Genomic DNA, 17,460 nt, shown 5'->3' with positions numbered 1-17,460 from the left:
AAATTTGATGATTAGAAGGATATCGTGTCTTAGAGCTCTTATTTTAAATCCCGACTGCATCTGGTGACGGGGGCGGGGAGTTGGGAGGGGGAAACCTAAAACTTGGAAAACACATAGAGTGGAGGGATCGGGATGAAACATGGTGGGAACAAATAAACACAAGTCCTAGATAGATGATTAACATAAACGGAACGGATACGCTCTCTTTGGGGTAGTTGGGGGGGGGGGGTATTTCTGAAAAATAAAAAAAATGAGGTATTTTTAACTTACGAACGGGTGATCGGATCTCTATGAAATTTGATATTTAGAAGGATATCGTGGCTCAGAGCTCTTATTTTCAACCCGACCGGTTCTGGTGACGTTGGGGGGGGGGGAGTTGGGAGGGGGAAACCTAAAAATTGGAAAACACTTAGAGTGGAGGGATGTGGATGAAACTTAATGGAAAAAATAATCACGAGTCCTAGATACATGATTGACATAACCAGAACGGATCTGCTCACTTTGGGGTAGTTGGGGGGGGGGGGTTAATTCTGAAAAATTAGAAAAAATGAGGTATTTTTAACTTACAAACGGGTGATTGGATCTCCATGAAATTTGATATTTAGAAGGATATGGTGTCTCAAAGCTCTTATTTTAAATCCTGACCGGATCTGGTGACATTGGGGGAAGTTTGGGGTGGGGATACCTAAAATGATGGAAAACGCCTAGATTGGAGGAATTGGGATGAAACTTGGTTGGAAAAATAAACAGAAGTCTTCTATACGTGATTTACATAATTGGAACGGATCCGCTCAATTGCGGGGGGGGGGGGGGGGGTAATTCTGAAAAATAAGAAAAATGACGTATTCTTAACTTACGAAGGAGTGATCGGATCTTCATGAAACTTCATATTTAGAAGGACCTCGTAACTCCGATATCTTATTTTAAATCTCAACCGGATCAAGCGTAATTGGGGGGGGGGTAGTTGGGGGGGACCGGAAATCTTAGAAAATACTTAAAGCGGTGAGATCAGGATGAAACTGGAAGGGTGAAATCAGGATGAAAATATTCTAAAATCCCTTCTTTTTCAATTCTATTTATTTTTCATACTTTACCTTTGACTGCTCAATTTTATGCGTGGAGGTAATATTTTGTGGCGTGGAAATTTTGTGGGACGCATTCCTCGAGGGGAGGGGGGAACCTACCACCCTGTAAATAATCCACATTCTTTGTTGAAAGCCTTTATCAGCACATATTTGTTCTAAAGTGTTTTTTAGTGTTGTGATACTTTTGTTGCCTGATTCTGCATACAAATAAGATAACTGCTTTTCTAAGCTTCCATCTATTCTATTTAAAATAAAACAAAAATGTTGCAAAACTCCTTTCTTGTTAATTTATCATGAAGATGAAGCTTGAAATATGCACAAATCACTACTCACCAAAATACGCATGGATGTATTTTTGGCGCTGTAGTCATGGTGAATTTTGGTGATATCAACAATTATGACTCTATTGCGGCTTAGGCGCAATAGTTACTTTCTTTTATCTTTACTTTCTTATACGTGTTTTTTAAGAAAAGGAGCAGGGTTATAGGGGATGATGCTGGGAATTATGGAAATGAAGATATTAGTCATTGTTGTTTATCTTAGGAAAATTAAAAAACAGATTTATAATCTTTCCCTCAATGAATATTCTTGGGTAATTGGCACGAGAATGTATCATGCAGATTTATAAAATTGTCTTTAATAAATATTCTTTCACAATTGACAAAAAGAAGCGTCATGTCAAACAGTTCGTGGTAACGAACTGTAGTAAGGAGCGACCCGGCTCAATAGTAACCGAAACTATAAAAAATGGAATTTTGATACCGATAGTTACATCCAAAGAATCGCATTTTAATGCTGATTTTAAATATACAAGTTTCAAGATTAGTCTTACCCATCAAAAGTTACGAGCCTGAGAAAATTTGCCTCATTTTTAAAAATAGGGGGAAATACCCCCTAAAATTCAAACGATCTTAACGAAAATCACACCATCAGATTCAGCGTATCAGAGACCCTAATTGTAGAAGTTTCAAGCCCCTATCCACAAAAATGTGGAATTTCGCATTTTTTGCCAGAAGACAAATCAGATGCTTTTTTTTTTTTTTTTTTTTTTTTTTTTTTTTTTTTTTTTTTTTTTAGGGGGTGATCGTATCGGCTCAGTGGTCCTAGAATGTCGCGGAAGGGCTCATTCTAACGGAAATTATAAGTTCTAGCGCCCTTTTTAAGTGACCAAAAAAATTGCAGGGCACTTAGGCCCCCCCACGCTCATTTTCCCCCCAAAGTCACCGGATCAAAATTCTAAGATAGCTATTTTATTCACCATAGTCGAAAAACCTAATAACTATGTCTTTGGGGACGACTTACTCCCCCGCAGTCCCCGTGGGAGGGGCTGCAAGTTGCAAACTTTGACCTATGTTTACATATAATAATGGTTACTGGGAAGTGTACAGACGTTTTCAGGAGGTTTTTTGTTTGTGGGGGGAGAGTTGAGGAGGGGGGTTAAGTGGGAGGATCTTTCCATGGAGGAACTTCTCATGTGGGGAAGAGACTTTCAGTGAAGGGGGCGCAGAATTTTCTAGCATTATTTAAGAAAACAATGAAAAAATAAATATGAGAAGTTTTTTCTACTGAAAGTGGGGAGCAGCATTAAAACTGAAAACGAACAGAAATTATTACGCATATGAGGGGTTTACCTCCTCGTAATACCTCGCTCTTTACGCTAAAGTATTTTTAGTAATTTCAACTATTTATTCTACGGCCTATATGATTCAGGGGTCATTCTGAAGGAATTTGGACAAAATTTTATCTTTAGTGTAAAGAGCGAGGTATCGAAGAGGGGTGAGCCCCCTCATATATGCAATAAAAACATACGAATATAGAAGTTCGCTACGTAAGTTAATCCGTAAGTTACGTATATTTTTTACTTATGAAAACGTTCGTAAAAAATTTAAAGTTATAGTTGCCTTTTTAAGTAATCAAAAAATTGGAGGGCAACTAGGCCTCCTCCCTCGCTCCTTTTTTCTCAAAATCTTCCGATTAAAACTATGAAAAGGCCATTCAACCAAAAAAAAGCAATATGCAAATTTCGTTTTAATTATTTATGTGCGGAGAGCCAAGATCAAAACATGCATTAATTCAAAAACGTCCAGAAATTAAACAAAAAAAACAAGTTTTTTTTTAAATGAAAGTAAGGAGCGACATTAAAACTTGAAACGAACAGAAATACTCCGTATATGAAAGGGGCTTTTCCTCGTCGACGCTCCGCTCTTTACGCTAAAGTTTCTTACTGTTTTAGAAAGTAGAGTTAAGAGAAAGAGTCAAACTTTAGCGTAAAAAGTGAGGCGTTGAGGAGGAAAAGCCCCTTTCATATACGGAGTAATTTCTGTTCGTTTTAAGTTTTAATGTCGCTCCTTACTTTCATTTAAATAACTTTTTTTTTTTTTATTTAATTTTACAAATAAAGAGGCCATGTAACGAAAGTTAAAACTCGAATCTCCAATATTTACACAAAACAAACTGTTTTTCTTGAACTAGAATTTTGGTGGATTTGAATTTATTTGGATTAATTTTGTTAGTATTTATTAAAAGGAAGACAGTATTTACGAGGGTTGAACAAAGGAGTAGTTAAACATGAAGCAAAAAAAGAATTTCTTTTGATTACAAATAGCCACAAAATTTAGATACTTGAATAGAGATTCATTTAATCGTAACAACTAACTAATTGAACAATAAATATTGTTAAGTATCTAATGTTTAAAATATGAATTTTGTAAGAATTCGGCATAATTTCATATTTTTTTTTTAGCTTAATTACTAATATAAGATTAAAAGAATGGTGTGAGTCACAAAATATGCCTAGATTCCAAGCGCTGAAAATATGCCTAGATTCCAAGCGCTGGAAGTTATCTGACATTTCAAAATCTTTCCCAAAAGTAAGTTTATCAACTCTTTGTTATTCTTTTCTCAAAAGAAGAAACTACGAAGCCCTTCTCTTTTTTTTACTGAATACTGTTGAGTGAAGGCTGATAAATTAGTTGTTGTTTTTTTTACATTTTTTTTTTTTACCTTAAAATGAAACATCGTATGATTTCGTTCTTTGAAACAAATGTTCATCAGTCCAGTTAGTAATTGACTAACTAGTATTGGCTATACTTAACTTAAAAAGAAAACTTCTTGCCAAGACCTGACGTAAATCTGGGAGCGGGAGAATTGCATCAGCGTGGCGCACACCACCTTTTGTGCACGATTATTGAAAGCGACTGGCAGTTTATGTTAGCCTATACTTTTGTCTTAGCGACAATCTTCCTTAATGGCATGCTTGCCTCATCTTAGAAATGGCATATTTGAAGCATTTGATATACCCAAAATAAGAACTCTAGCGTTCTTAAAGTTAGGAAAATTTTATTAAAATGAAACCAATTTGAAATAATCACTGGCCAAACTGTGTAAGCTATAGCCGTCGAGGTTTGTGTAAACTTTCTGATAGTTTTCACTTTCCAATAATTCTGTTTCTTTCTGGTTTCAAGCCTTTATCACGGAATAAGGAGTTAAAACGTAATTTTAAATACTGCAAATTTTTACTATACTTACCAAAATGGTACAAAAATCGAAAGATTATTTTTCGTTTTGGACTTGCCGACTTCTAATGCTGCTTGGCAACATTGCTAAAGATCTGAGAGCTCCGAAAAAGAAGAGCGCCAGTGATCCTCTCGGCTTTTTATTTCCCGACGTGTAATCGGTGGACATAGTAAAGTTGTTTATGTCGTGCGTTTGTTTGAATTCCTTGTAGGTTATCTATTTGTTTTGTTTTTGTTTTTTCTTCGTTTTTTACTCCATATTCGTTTTTGATTCCGCGTTATTAACTACTTACTTATGTATATTATTTTAGTGAATTAATTGAGATATTTGGAAAAACGTCTTTGTCGCCTTTGTTGAATGGTCAAAAACAGCTTGATTGTAAGTTGTAAGAAAAAGCTCTACTTTAATTTTGGCTATTCTTATAATGTTGTCACAATAAAATGTTCATAAAAGAATATTAATTATTCATGTTTGTCGTCCGAAATTGTCGTTCAGAAATTTGCTTGATGGCTTGATGCTGGTGAACGAATGGTTCTATAAAACAATTTTATACAATTTTTATACAGTTATAAATAAACAATTTTCTCTGCAATGAGATAAAAGTCACTTGTCTTTAGGTAAAAACGCATACTTTCTTGTGAGCATCCAAAAATCAACCGCATTGTCTCATCGCAGCTTGTATAACATCAACGTTATAGTTTTTAGATTGACTGGCTGAATTTTACCGATAATCTAATTTATATGAAATAATATTGTTATATGTATATTATATATGTATTATATATGTATATATGTATTATATTATATATGTATATGTATTATATATATGTTATATATTGTTATATGTAAATGTAATAAAACATTTATATGGATCTTCAAAATACATATATTTATGAATAAGACTCCTTTTAGGCTGTTCTATGCTGGGGCTTTGAAAGGACAGATGCCGAAAATTCTAAGCATGATTCAAGTATCAAGAATGACGCCAACGCCCGCTGTCATAGTTCTTGTGAGTTTTTTTTTTGTATAATATAAGTAAGTAATAATATATAACTAATATAATAATAATATAAGTAATAAAAGCTTTGGCTAATATAAGATAGTCGTATAAGATTTATTGGGTTTTATTATCTCCTCCTTAAAGAGGAGATTATCTCCTCCTTTTATTATCTCTTCCTCCTTGTTTTGTTCCTCCTTTAAGGTTTTGCAGTTTCTTTGAGAGGTAGATTTTCATTTCTGTGTTAAGAACTGTGTTCTATTTAAGCTTTTTCTTATAAATTTTTAGTAGCAGCGAAAAATTTGCTTCACTGCTTGTTTTGCGGCAATTTTTCTAACAATGAATTACTCCATGGGCATTGCACAATTTGGTAGTAATTACTGCTTTTATGAAGATTGGCCTAAAAGTTTCATTTCATCTTGTTTTTCTAGAAACAAGTCACTGTCTTCAGAATGACATCAACACCTGCTGTCTTGGTTATTCTGGCTTTTTTCTTCTTTTCTTCTTTGATCCTTTTTTAAAATATATATTAAAAAATAGGATATTTAGGAACATTGTAAGAAAAGAAATTAAAGAAACGAAAATACTGGATGAAACAAGACAAATATTCCTGGAAAGAAACTTCCAAAATATTCCAGAATATTCCGAGAAAAAAAAACTGCGTCACAGAAGAATCGCAAAAAAAGCTTTGATTAAAATTTGACAACCTTTGATGCAGTTTTTTCTTCCTTGGGTAGATAACTGTGGCCACTTATTAAGCGCGTGAAAGAATCTTCACCAATTTAGTTACTATTTAGCATTAAGCGAGTGACATTGTTTTTGTTAATTGTTGATATTGGCAGTGGTTTGCTTTTTAAATGAGGGTTTTTGGCTTTTAAATATTTATTCTATTTTTTTGTTTTACCTTTTTTTAGGTTTATATCCTTCTTTTTTTTTTGGCTTTCTGCGTTGTTTGTTTTTAATCGATTTTTTTTTATGTTTTCGTTCAGAAAATGTGACCTCGGCGCTGAAAAAGGCAAGCAGTTATCTTCCAGAAATATTGGTTTCGTCCAGTATTTTCGATGGCCTTAAAAAACCCATTCTCGAATTTCATTTCTTTTATTTTATCTTTTATTTTATCTCCTTCAAGATCTTGGAGTTCCTCAAAGGGAAACATTTTCAGTCCTGTATTGATATTAAATCTATTTTTGAATTGAGACTATGGTGGTAAACTTTTTGATAACAACGAAAAATATAACTCACAACAGCTTTTTCAGCATTTTGGCTGAGGGTGGCTATTACTCCATGTGCATTACACGATATGGTTGTAATTACTGCTTTTGTGGTCTTTAGCTGCTAAATTTTATTTTTATCTTGTTCTTCTGAGAAAATTTCTGTGTCATCTTGTTGACAATTTTAGCTATCTTACTGAACTTAAAAAGATTGAAAAGCTTAATTTTTCAAACGCATTTTTATTTTCTCTTCTTTTTTTTGATCCGTGAATAAAACTCATACTTGCTACTGTCAGCATACTGATACTGTCCGTTTAAATTTATATCGAAACTTGTTGTCTTTTAATGGAAGAAGGATAAAAGAAAAAGATATCCACCCCCCCCCCCGCGTATCGACGTCAAAGGGTGTCGATTCGACGTTTCTGTTACTGTTATTATTATTAGTATTATTATTACAAAACAAGTAGCAAGTCTGTAATACTTGGGACTGATTTTGAGGGTCGAAATTAAATTGTTTAAAAAGCCTGTTTTTTCAACTGAAAGTAAGGGGCAACATCAAAACTTAAAACAAACAGAAATTATTGCGTACTTGAAGGGGGTTGCCCCTTTCTCAAAACCTCTCTCTGAAAACAGAAAAATTCTTATTGTTTTTATTAAATGACACTTATGTTTCAGGATTCGTTCTTAAGGAATTGGGACAAATGTCTGACTTTAACGTGAGTAGCGAGGTATTCAGGAGGGGACAACCCCCTCATATACGTATTAATTTTTTTTCGCTTTAAGTTTTGATGTTGATACTTACTTTCCGTTGAAAAAGCTTATATTTATTAACTTACCCCGCGTAAAACTCCCCTATGAAGAATTTCACCTATGGAAAATCCCTCCCTACAGAAATGTCCTCTAGACAATTCTAACCCGGTGAAAGTTTTCCCGGGCAATTCTCCTGAACAACTCCGCATGCATAACTAATTCGGCAAAGAGAAAGTAAAGCAAAAATTATTTCATATAGGAAGTTTTGGCAAATTCTACCAAGTTTAAAATTTACCCTGAAAAGTTCACCCCCTGAAACTTCCCTTCCAACAGAAGATTCTCCCCTTGAAAGCTCTCCCCAGGAGAAAATTCTCCTCCTCCCCCTCCTGAAAAATGTCTGTGTACTTCGGATAGCAAATACTACACGTTAACACTGGGTAAATTTCATGCCCTATAGACATTTCCCTAGGGGCTATGGGGTTATGTTATCCTCAAAGGCATAGTTACTGGACCTTTTAACTAAGCTGAAAAAATTGCTCCCTTGAAGACATTTTTATATTGACTCGAAAATCGTATTTAGGAATATATCTAAAAATATTAATTGTGTATAATAAGTCGTGCCAATAAACTAAGGCACGTATGTGGGAAGGTGGTTTATTGTAGTTCTAATTGATTCAAAAGTGGGTCTTTTTATTGTATTCAAATCTAATTAATTAAAAATGGCAACCCTCAATCCCATGTGGAAAAAAAAAATTCATATGGTAGAAAGACTAGCTTGAAATTAAAAAGAAAGAACAAGGTCTGTTTTTCATAGTGGAAATCAAATCTTTTTCCAGAATACAGGCAAGAAATCCTGTCAGAAAAATATATCCCTTTTGCGTCAAAGCCTTTGTTCGTTTTCTCAATTAGTATCAATCTTTAGAAGCTGTTAGAAGGAAAAGGTTGTCTTGAATAGCCTTTTTCTTGTGGAATCGTAGTTTTCCTTCTTAGTTAATTAAGTCGTCCTCTAAAAGTCTTTATATTACAATATTTCTCATTAGAAAAATTATTTGGAATGTTAATCTCACATCATATTTCGCCACTATAAAACCCAGGACTAAAAGGGCAAATCTTAGTTTCCTGCCATTAATTTTCAGCTCATAAAGAGGATACTATATCACTTGCAATTTTGGTTGAAAGAACCTTCTTCCGATATTCTAGACCATCAGTTCGATTTGAGCAGTTATCGTAACCGTGCTTTTAGGGAGATATAGAGAGGAGTAGGATTCTTTTTTCTGGTTCCGGCTCAGAGGTTTTTTATGGGTTCTATACGGAAACAAATTTCTTCGCTGTTTTTTACTTTTGTTAATATTCTCTTCTTATTCTAAATCGATATGTTCTAAACATTTTTTTTTCGTATTTGGACACGATAAAAGTCCATATTACGATTTTTTGAAGTTTTTAAAATTTATGTTTAAATGGATGCTTTAGTTGTTAGATTTATAATTCAATCCGACTCATTCCCTGATGAATAGTCTTTCTCTGATGTGAGCTACCTTTCTACCTTTCTCTGATGTGAGTTTTAGTGTTGATTTTTGTGTGTATTGAGTTGACGCGTGTGCGTCTGTCTGTGTCTCCTTTTATATAAATCCTTTTCGCTTGTATTTTTTTATCCTCCCCTTTTTACAGTCTGTATTGGGTGTTATATATATATTTATATATATAGAGTTTTTAATCACTCTGATGTGTATCTGCTCTAAATCTCTAGAAGCTATTAATATGCCTAGAATTTTAGAAAGAACTGACAATGTTGACCACTCTCTCGAATGGATCGCACTCCTCAAAACAAAATGCTTACACTATTTACGTTTGATAACTGTTGCCGAGAACCAGTAAACACTTTCTCGTTTACTGAGTGATGAGCCAATCAAACAAATATATATATTTCGAACTGTTCACAGAATGAAAAATGTTACAGATTGTTCGTCAACGATGTACCATGCTTAGAGGATCTTCACCTAGTAATTGTCTAAGAAAATCAGTAAGCACTGCTTCTCTTACACTATGATGAAGCTGTAGAGCATATTATCAAATCTCTTTCTTGCAGTAATAACTGCGAAGTTTCACTTGCTTTTTTTTAAAGATAAGTAAGTAAATTCGAATTCGAATTCTTAAACAGTGACATCAATACCACTTGAGGACTGTATATTCTGGGATCTCGATGTCACTTACTGTTGATTGATAATCAGTCTTTGAAAACGTATTTGGAAGTTAATTCTCGCTGTTAATAGATGTCTGGAATGACATGGGTATGGTGTAGGGCAGGTAGTATGGTATAGTGGCAGGTAGTGAAGTGGGTATAGGGTCATATTGGGCACTCCATTTGGAATGGATAAATAAAGAATGTCGTTTTAATCGTAATGCTGGATGTCTCAAAAGTTAATAACTTGTGTTTCCTGCTGATTTTGGGTCTTAGTACCGAGCTTGAAGATTTTAATTTAAAAAAATTTAAATAGTATGTTTACTTCTTAAGTATTGTTGCGTGTCGAGCAATGTTTCGGGTGTACTTTATGAAAACATAAGGTTTACGTTCTTTCCTTCCCCTTCTTTTTCTCCTTATGGTTTCTTAGTAGTTCACGGAGACACTAATAAATACTCGGTTGTATAGACACCAAATACGACAGATGTTGGTAATTATTTTTTATAGTGTACAGAACGATTCAGTTTCCTGTTAAAGGCATCTAAAAGTTTTTTTTCTTCGCGACTGCATCTATTGTTCTACTGATGGATCATTTTTGTTTTTATTATTATTCTAAATAGTTATATTAATTTTAATTGGCCTTGTGCTGCAGTTCTGCTCGCTTACACGGAAAAGTAAAATTAGTCATATATTGTAGTAACTTCAGATTTTTTTTTTTTTGATTTTAAGAGGATTTAATATCTCTCAAAACATTTTGTGAGCCTCAGTGTTGGCTGACTGTCACAAAGACAAGGGGCCTATTAGCTATTTCTCGCAGGGGACTGGTCATCTTCGAAAGTTGTCAAGAATCTTCGGTCTGGCGTTGAAATTTGGCTGAAAGAACAATGATATGTTACGCCCCTTTTGTTGGCAACTTTGTCAATCAGAGCGAGTAGCACCACAAAGAACCCAATGTGGCCAAATTGATCCAATGGTAGCTCCTTTGAAATAATATTTAGCGTTTTCCTAGCAGGTATGCTAAAACACTTGTAGGGACTATTATGCTCCACTATAAACGAAAAAAACAAAGATCAAATTTCTCTGCAGCATAAATCGCGATAAGTTGAATGGAGTATCTATGATTTCGTGATAGGTAGGGGTCGCCTTTTAGTTTCCGTTGTTTATTCAAATTTCTTATGAGTGTATCTTTTAGGCTGTACTGTCAATATGCTACCTTCTGTTGTCAAATATAGATTTGCTGATAATCACCTTTGGCTCTGCAACTTGGGTAAGTTACAATTAGTCTTTCTTTTCTCTCTGTATTTTTTTCCCTTTTTTATGAAGGCTTTAATGTATATGTATTATTACTCCTTTTCTTCTATCCAGTATTTTTTAATAGTTAATTAAAACAGTTAAAAATCCACATTTGAAACAGGGTAAGAGATTCATACTTTGCTTTTCTCAGTTGGGGTTGCTATGACTGCCACAAGGTTGCTCAGAAAAGTGTGAAATTATATACCCCATTTTTTTTGGCCAAGACGACAGAGGTCCTTCTGGTTAATCTGAACTGGAAATCCCTCATGTATAAAGGCTATTTTTTAAATTAGAGAAAAAAAAGTATGATGTGCACAGTCTATTTTTTCCGTATTATTTTTTTTTTAAATCAAAGGAAAGTATTAGCACGAAGAGATATGTAGAAAAAACCTATTTACGAAGAATGAAACTATTAAAATAGCGGTAGATCTCTGGTTTGTTGCCTGTTAGACGGATTTGCTTTTTCTGCCTGTTATTTGCTTTGTTCTTAAAAACCTCTGTTATCTTCTTATGTTTATCTCTTTGTCTTTATTCCCCCACCTTACTATGTCGTTGTGTGTTAGGACACTCATTTCTTTCCATTTTCTTTTTAATTCCTATGCATTATTCTGGTCTCTTTTAAAAGTAGCTTTAAAACACTTTAGGAGCCAATTTGGAATAATTAGAGATTTGGTTTAGCACTTACCGATATTGATGGAACAATGGCGAAATCAGACTGTTTTACATGATGTATTCTATGTATGACGTTGTTGAGAAAGGTGTTTCCATTCGCGTTTACATCCAATCTTTTTACCGCTAGGTGAAAAAAAATTCTTTACATATCAACCAGTGAAATGACGTAATTTTTATACAATTCTGGAAAAGGGTTATGGCAGCTTTGCCTCTCACTCAGACTATCTGTCTTGGCTTTACTCCAATTAGCTATGGCTCTCAAACCTTTTTATTGGAGTCCAAAAAGTTTATTTTAACTGTTAAACCCTTTGGTTGTACAGCATCTATTTCTGGAGATATTGGACTTGAACTGACTGACTGTCCGGCAGTGTCTCCTACCAGTTAACAAGTATTATCTAAAACCTTGGACCCGATTCGAAAGTCTTTTCTTGTCCTGACCCCCAGTTTTGTAGATACCCTTGGACCTAAACGTATTATTAAAGCAAAATTTTCTTTGGTAGTGTATTTCAACCTTTTGTGTCGAGTTTTGTTTCTTTACTTTCTATTATTCTTATAAAAAACATCTCTTATTTTTTCTATTTTGTCTTATTTCAAGTTCGTTTATAAGTGCAGGTCAATAACAATTGTGGCAGATCACAGAGCTTACTACCTGTTAATTCGATTAGTTACTTTTCAGTCGCTTTATATCTATAGTTACTTCATTGTCACTATTCAACTTCGTTTACTCTCTCTCTTTCTCTTTCTATCTATCTTTCTCACTCTCTCTTTCTCTCTCGTGTGATTGAGATAAAAGCTGTTGCTACTTTTCGAAATGGAAAAGTAGGAGTTTGACTTAGTACTTGCTGATGGATGGAGTAATGCCCAACTGAAACTACTTTATATGATGCATTTTCAGTATGTGATTTAGAATTCTCAGTAGGCGATTTTTTTTTAAATGTTGTTCAATGCATATGCATGACTGATATCTTTGGCAATAAAAAAATAGGTCGAATGAGTAAAAATATCCATTTTGTGTTAGAAATGTCCAATCCGTCTGAAACTTCAAGTGAGAAAATTAAACTTAAACATGTCAGCGCATATTTGTAAAAACTCAGTTTTTGATGAATCTATCCGTTGTATCTAGTTAAGATTAAAAAGATATTTTTCATCTAAAAGTAAACAACGAAATTAAAACTTAACATGAACAAAAATTGTACTAAATACGTGGAGGGTTAGCCCCTCTTTTCAATCCCTGCTCTTTACGCTAAAGTTTGACTTGAGCTTTAATGAAAAATAAGTATGGAAAAATACAGCATGTATTTTTTTTTCAATGAGTGTAAGGGATGAAAATAAAACTAAAAATGAAGAAAATCTTTTATACATAGAATTTGCTTTCGAGACGTTCCCTAAGTGGACCTGGAGGAATCTTAAGGTGTGTCTATCCTTCTGGATATCCATCCAAATCCCCGGAATCATTTGTTTGGATGACAATCCTCATTATCCTTCGAGTCATTGTTTTTTTGTTTGTTTTTCAACTATTTTCAAATTCTTTATTTATTTTGTGCTTGCCTCTTTTTGTTTATGGAGCATGCTTCTTTGATGTTTCCCTTGCCTATTTCTGCTACAGTCTAAGGCTTATGCACTATTGCTATGAATTTTGGAATATTCGCCAGCACCCTTATTAGGATGCCTTTGTGACAATTATTCCGGCATTTAACGAACTTAGTAATGTTTGTGATGAAGATACGACTTGGTTGTCCTTAGTGCAAAGCCATACCCTAATTTACACAAGATATCTCCGCCACTTTCTTTTACAACGGGCTGAGAAGCATATGTTCCCTCATCTCACTTGGGACTTGGAAATCTTGCTTCACAATTTCAGTTCACCACCCTTCTCACCATCCCCGAAGACCTCACTAAATTTGATTTCCAAGGATTTCAATAAAAGGGGTGCCAGAATTGATAATAAGTAAAATACGCTTAGCTACATATATATATATATATATATATATATATATATATATATATATATATATATATATATATATATATATATATATATATATACATATATATATATATATATATATATATACATATACATATATATATATATATATATATATATATATATATATATATATTGTATAATATATTAGTTCTTCATCACTTTTTCGATGGTTTTTATCTCCGTGGGGCTCTTAGAAAATGTAAATTTTTTAAATCACACCTTATCTACCCATGTAAGTTTTTGCCCAGAAAATTTCTTTTCCGCCAAAAACTAATCCATGCTACCCCTGCCCCTCCTTAGGTAGTGCTCATTTTCACATTTAGCATTTATCTTTTATTGACTAATTCAGTTTTTAGGAACATATTTGTATCTGTGCTTTTCCTATATCACAAAATGTTCCAGGAAAGTCTAAAAGGATTTGTTAATAGCAAGCATAATTATATGTGAAGAAAAAAGGTCTTGACCAGACATCGCAACCATCTCGAGGTTTTCGCTCTTGTAATGTATTTAGCCAGTCTTCAAAATTTATCCTTTTATAAATTTTTTAGTTCGGAAAAACATATTGTCTATTGTCTGCAAATGATTGACTTTTCTTTTCTTTTCTAGATAATGAAGTAGCTGGGCAGTAAATTTCGGAAAGTAAATTTCTCTGTATAAGCCTGTTCTCTGTTGCATTCGTCTTTTTGTGTATAGACGCTTATATTTACATAAAAAGACAGTGCAGCAGAACTGGTTTCTTATAATTTTAAAGTTTAAATAAAAAAAACAAGGGTTCTAAACCTCAAGTTAAATAGAATCTCCGTAAAATTTGCGTATATTTTTTTTGCTCCCCTTTTTATATTTTACTACAAAAATAGAACCCTCAAAAAATTTTTAATCAATTTTGCTTCAATTTTTTGCTCATCCTTCACCTAACGAATTTACTGCTCATTGAAGCTGTGCAATTATGTGGCCTCTGCTCCTGCCAAAGAACCTCTTCCTGACTCAACATACAACAACATTTTTTTATTTTATATTTTGTATAAATTTAATCAATAAAATATTGTTTCTTTGTATTCTTGCAAACTGCTTGTTGTTCTTAGAGCTAGGGATAGTTCATAGGGACGAAGTACAAGATAGAGAAAATTAAAATAAATACATAACTATGTTTATCAAAACAATTTATGAAGAGCTCTTACTATACACGAACAACTATTGTATACTTTCAACTTTAAGCATCCCCTTTTAAGAAGGGGATGCCATGAAGGAAAAGTGATATTGTGGTTATGTTTCAAAAACAGTTTCGATAGACCTATTTTGGGCCCGCCATTTTATATTTGTGGATTAATGCTAAACTTAAAAAATGTAGCTAGGACTTTTATATATAGAGTGAACCTGATAAAAGTAGGAAAGGGGATCTTGCTTGTCCAAAAACCCCAATGCCAGGGTTTACTGCAATAATAAAATTATTGAAGGAGAATTTTTATCGTCCTTCAAAAGAACTATGCAGTAAGGTCGTGGAAATATGGCATATATTTTATGACATTTTACAAAATGTTGAAGATTAGCAAAAAAATATATAAAACGCCTTTTAAACCGTCGATTGTTGAAAAGACGTTATACTTTTGACTGTGGGGGAGACCTGTACTTAACGCTTTCGGTCTCTAAAACTCATGAAAATTTGGTTATAATAGATTTTGAGTTGATTGTAAATCGAAAGTAACTCTAGAACAAAAGAGGTTATAGCATTAAGCGTTAATTATTTATAGCATAAGTGCAACAGCATTTTTCATAAGCTTGCTCTTTGGGAAACAAGTTCTTTCTGCTGTTGTAATTGAAAATACCCTTTATAACAATTTTTTGGCCGATTCGAGATATAAGGCTCAACCCCTTTTCATAGATTGTTGGCAACAGTAGTATTTTTTTAGTAATGACTTTAGTGCAATCAGGCTTTCTAAACATAGGAATTGACTATCCCTTGTGAGGTGTTTCTTTACCTACCGTAACGGTGATACTAGTATATAGCTAGCAAGAATAGTGGGTACTCAGAAGAATATCCATTGACACCCTGTTATATCTCTAGAAGCCGTATTATTAATCCTTTGGAGGAGTATAAACAGCTTTCTATGAGGTCTGCAGAACACGGGCATTCATTTTTGGGAACAAGCTTTGTGTAAAATTTGCAGAGAGGTATAATTGAGATGGATGGCATTGTGTCCAGAGAAGGTATAATTTTACCATGCTTTCTTGACCAGAAGGAACAAACCCATTCGAGAATATCTACCGCGTGAATGGATGGTAAAAATATATTTTTGAGGAGATGGGATTAATCAATTTTCTTTATAGCTTTACCTCCAAAGATGAAACCAGGGTGTTGCACGATCTTTTACTGACTAACTGATTTTTTTGTGTGTTCTCTCTGTGTTTGATTTTTGGAAACTGACCCTCATGGCAATAGATCACTTTTCTGTCTCCACAAGATATACCTGTGGGTACCGGGAAACCTAGGTTGTGTCTCCATTTCTAAGGACATTTGTCAGTATCAGTAAAAAAGTCTAGAGAATTCTTTACCTCAAAACAGCGTCGATCTGAAAACACTGTCAATTAGTGCAACCTGTTTTAATGTATTGCACCTTGCATACGGTAAAGCCCTGCTTGTCCATAAATGTGGTCATGATAAAAGTTGAAAAAATCAAAAAGAAAGTGTTCTCCACTAATATTTAATATTTGCACCATAATGGATTTTAAATTACGTAAGCCGATTTTTTTTCTGTTGACAAGATTATTACCTGCCCTTTAAATAAAAATGGTTAATGGCCTCTTTTGAATTATATTATTGAAAACAGGAAGTTCTGCATAAAAAGCAAAAAGTTCAAACCAAACGAGAACCAAAAAGTAAAATCCAAAAGATTTTGCATAAACTCTTAGTTTGAGCAAAATAATTTTGATAAATCAAGCAGAAATCCACAAGAGAAGGAAACATAAAATGAAGAAAAATGAAAAGAGTGAATGAAAGCAAGCTTAGAATGAACGTAAGTTGCCGTAAGTAAGGGTGGTGATGTCTAGTGCAACAAAAAACTTCAAAAATCCTCAGAAAAACCGGTAATTCAAGGCATTACTTAAAGTTTATTTTAGCTCTTTGGATGCAAGTTTCGAGTAGGGACTGTAAGAATGATTGATAAAACCGAGCAGATTAAATACGATTTTACGTTTTATTCTGACACAATCTTCCTATATTAGCTGTCTTACAAAACAAAATTGAGTCTTAGTCAGTATGGATATATACACTGTCTGTGTCAACTAGAATTTCCCTGTGGACATTGAGATTGACAAAGCCATTTATCCTACTTTCAGACGTCACGTTTCTTAGGTATGTCTTGATTCTCCGAAGTGTAAAAGGAGCGCTCTGTTGTGCTGGTCGATACAGGTATAGTGATTAAAATATTAAGTAAGATATGGATGTTCGGAGAGATTGCTTTGCCACAAATATTTAGAAAATCAGTTGCATTGACATGGTGTGCCTTGTTCCGTTAGAGAAATTTTTACCAAATTTTTCTTTCCGCCATTAAACGTTTAAGGTGTTGTTTTCCAAATCTTCTTCATAAATTTCGATCAACTTCAAAAATGGCTCTTTCATCTATTTACTTTCTTCACTATTCTGTGGATAAGTGTGAAGCAAACAGTGAAACCCTTTTAAAATATTCTTGTGCTTTAAGAGACGTTCTTCTATAAAGTTTTATACTTTCAATCCAGAAGATGAATAAGTTAATTCTTTAAAATTGTTCTGT

The 17,460-nt window shown here is 33.7% G+C and overlaps 1 protein-coding gene and 2 long non-coding RNA genes across 3 annotated transcripts in view; all 3 read left to right on the top strand.

The window, feature by feature from the left end:
• LOC136039533 (WD repeat domain phosphoinositide-interacting protein 3-like) overlaps positions 1-17,460 on the top strand; it is a 475,762-nt gene that overhangs the window by 208,899 nt on the left and 249,403 nt on the right. The window lies entirely within an intron of this gene.
• The window catches only part of LOC136039052 (uncharacterized), a 70,985-nt gene that overhangs the window by 25,521 nt on the left and 28,004 nt on the right, over positions 1-17,460 (top strand). The gene's annotated exons all lie outside the window — the stretch shown is intronic.
• Positions 5,512-14,706, top strand: LOC136039529 (uncharacterized). The gene is made up of 3 exons (XR_010620474.1): positions 5,512-5,610; positions 10,931-11,005; positions 14,300-14,706. It is a non-coding gene; the product is annotated as an uncharacterized LOC136039529 (long non-coding RNA).

Source organism: Artemia franciscana, chromosome 19 (assembly GCF_032884065.1).
Source record: "Artemia franciscana chromosome 19, ASM3288406v1, whole genome shotgun sequence".
Taxonomy (NCBI): Eukaryota; Metazoa; Arthropoda; class Branchiopoda; order Anostraca; family Artemiidae; genus Artemia; species Artemia franciscana.
The sequence above is the reverse complement of the archived record's forward strand: the minus strand, read 5'-3'. Positions and strand labels throughout refer to the sequence as shown.